Raw genomic sequence first — 3,583 nt, 5'->3', positions numbered from 1 at the left:
CCTCTGCGGCCGGTGGCGCTCCAAAACTCAAGTCAGTGACAAGAACACCCAAAAACTGAGAGAAAACTATACTCTGTAGAACCGTACTAAAGTGCATTCAACCAAAAACAATGAGCCGTAATGAAAACGTACCTCTGCAAATTTTGTTAAGTTTACCTTTATAGCTAGGTTTTTTCTCTCTCCAGGCAGTTACGCTTTGGATGCGTGGCTCGCATCCAACCCTGCACGTGTCACCATCTGGGCTGGGGTAGCAGGTAGCACCCAGCCCTACACGTGTCATCATCTGAGCTAGGATAACTCGAGCGTCATTTCCATATTGCATCCAACCCTACACGTGTCGTCATCTGGGTTGGGGTAACTTGAGCGTTATTTATGTGTAATAACCAGTCGCGCGGCTAAGTCTCCTACTCAGGGAGTAATCTAGCACGTAATATGCTCTGGAACACCACCTGACAAGGCGAGTATCGGATGCAGCAAAGTGCACCATCTCTGTGATATCGCTTGTCGTAAGTGGCACCTTCCTTATTGTTACGCCATGCATGTTCTAGCTGAGGAACCCTCGCCACCAACGAATGTCCACTCTGGGAATCCTGTCGTTGATGGGCAAGTTGTTCCCTTCAACCCACACGACCTTCACGCCCTATGCTGGCGCAACAATCATCTTACTGAACTTATACGCTTGAACTTACTCTTCTGAGCCTCCAGCAGCTTCAACCAGGCTTACTGGGAGATTCAGCGATGTGCTCCTTGTGGCGATGTCAGACCACCTGATCTTCCATTACGTACTACGTCGATCACACACAAATTCGGCGACAACCGACCATGTTCACTATAGAACGCCAGTTCCACGAATCGGCGACTATGCTCACTTCTGAACTATTCATCTTCCTCTTGTCCACGTGTTCTGCTGAACACGCCCCACATAGGCACGTGCTAGACACGTCATCATACCCGATGACCTGGTCGGTACACAAGGACAGAGACCAAAGCTGACTCTAAGCAACCCTTTATCCACCGAATTCGGCGGTCACATAATCCCAACCTCCTTAACATATAATATATAAAATCCCAACTCACCGAGTCATAAGCCTTCTCATAATCGACTTTGAAGAAAACACAACTCTCCCTTTTTCTCTTGTATTCTTCCAGAACCTCATTCGCAACTAGCACGCTGTCCAATAAGCCCCTTCCTTCAAGAAACGCCGACTGCCTAACATCAATAATTTTTCCAATCACCTTTTTCAAAGGCAAGGAAAGCGCCTTAGAGATGATCTTGTACAAGCAACCTTTTTCGGCGACCTACGTGGCCGTGCGCGTTGGCGCTCATACTGTTCACTGATTTGACACTTCACCAACCCCTTCGATCGCTCGACACGTGGTCTTATCAACGACCATTATTCATTGCCGTTTGCGCTTCTTGCAACGTTCGAAACTCTTCGAAACTCTTAAACACTTCCCGCCACTTCACTGTTTCATTATCTTCTTCCTCACTCCAAGCTTTCGAAACGCTCCAGCGAACGCTTCAACTCCTTCAAACATCCTTCACTGAACGCTCTTTTGATCATCAAAAGGTAACCTTTTTCTCACCCCCACTGATATTCGCTGCATTCTAATCGGTTTGCATCATCCATTAACTGTCTGGAGCATACGTTGTGGGATGTTTTTCTTTGCTTCGCTTTTTTCTGCGCTTAGGGTTTCTAACCCTCTCTCTGCGAGCCCCCCTTATTCTTTTGTCTCCTTCTTTTCTGTTGAGTCGCTCTATTTACAAACTCTCATCTTTTCCCCTTTTCGTCTTCTTGCAGCTTTTCTGATGGCTCGCTCCAAAGTTACACCAAACCCTCCTCCATCTCCCCGCAACCCTCCGACGAAAACTCGTAGGGCCAACCCTTCCTCCTCCCGCGACCCCCCAAGGGATCCTAACGTCCCTTTGAGCCAGGTCGTGAGACCTGCGTCTTCTCGACCCAGCCAATCGCAGCCAAACCCACCTCACACCAGCACAGTTGTGAGGTCCCTCCCGGACTACAAGCAACTAAACCCTTGGGCCTCTTCAGCTTTGCTGGGCGAGACTTCCTCCATCAACACCGACCGCGACATCCTCCGCCTTCGGAAAGGTGACCAAGATCACCTCTCTTTCAGCAAAGAACACGATGACAAGGTATCTGTGCGTCCTTGTCCTCCAGGAGAGCCTATTTGCACTGATAATCGAGGGAGCGACGGCACCCCCTTTTTCTTCGTTTACACCACGACGTTCAAGAAGGTCAAGCTCCGATTTCCTTTCACCCACTTTGAGAGGGAGCTTCTGACCGAGCTTGACATATCCCCCGCACAGCTTCATCCCAACGGCTGGGCGTTCGTCCGGGCTTACCAGATCATCTGTGCGCACTTGGGACATCCAGCTTCGGTGGACGTGTTCCTCTACCTGGTCGAGGCTAAGAACCCAGGCGATCGTCTATGGGTTAGCCTCAATGGGGTCGCTGGGAGGTCCATACTCTCCATCTTCCAACAATCCTATAAGGACTGGAAAGGGAAGTTCATGCGCGTCTGCTGCAACGACCGAGACCCTACCCTCCTCGACGGATTTCCCTTGTATTGGGTGAACAAAGGAAAGAAAGAGTCTAGCTTCAGGAGGGCTAGGGGGCCAGAAAAGATGGGGGAGCTCGACAGGGACTTATGTAACTTCTGGAAAGGAGTTGCCTCCTCCAACGTGACCTTGCCCACCTCCTCCATCATCACCTATGAGTTCTTCGAAGGCCAACTGGATGTCCACATAGGTTTGTCTTTAAGTCTTATCCCTGGCTTGAATTCGCCTAACCTTGTTTTTCTGCTCTGGTCAGCGCATAGTTTTAACTTATTCCATGCATTGACTTACACTGCTTATTTTCCTATGCCTCATCGATTGTTGAATCTCTGTACTGGTTTGTAATTGTTGGCCTCTTTATGCAGATATGATGCTGGGGAAAGATAGGATGGCTGAGTTGCGCTTCATAGCCAAACACCACAATCTTGCGGCGGGCTCTCAAACCGTCCCCAACTCCATCGCAGAGATCGCCGCTGCCCAAGGCCAGTCCTCACCAGTTGGTCTGTCCAACGCTGCTGCTCTTCCTGCCCCTGAACGGAAGAAGATACCACCCCAAAGGGCTAAGAGGAAAGCCCCCAGGGTTGTGTCGGACGATGAGGCGGATGAGAGCACCGAGGACGGGCTGATCTGCAAACGGAAAAGGGGAGTTGCAACAGAACCACCACCAGCCGAGGCCGCCCTTCCTGACTTCGTCGAGAATCCCCCCAGCGCCTCCACACCCTTTGAGTCCGCTAGGGACGTTCTCGCCTCAAACGCCTCGGCCGCTGAAGTTGCGCCTGAGCAGCTTGCTGATACGCAAGCTTCCTCCCAAGCTGCCACAGAACACCCCACCTCACCGCCACGCCTCGAGGCTCCCCTCGCCATCCAACCTTGCGAGGGTGGTGGTGAGCACCAACCCTCAGCTCCTCCCTCGGCCCCAAACCTTCCAACTCCTCTCCAAGAGGCCTTGAAGTCTTTCGTCATCTGAACGCCATGGTCGACGGGTGTCTTCCCCAAATCGTCGGT

This window comes from Phaseolus vulgaris, chromosome 5 (genome assembly GCF_051622355.1).
Source record: "Phaseolus vulgaris cultivar YP4 chromosome 5, ASM5162235v1, whole genome shotgun sequence".
NCBI classification, from domain to species: Eukaryota; Viridiplantae; Streptophyta; class Magnoliopsida; order Fabales; family Fabaceae; genus Phaseolus; species Phaseolus vulgaris.
Note: the sequence above shows the minus strand (reverse complement) of the source record.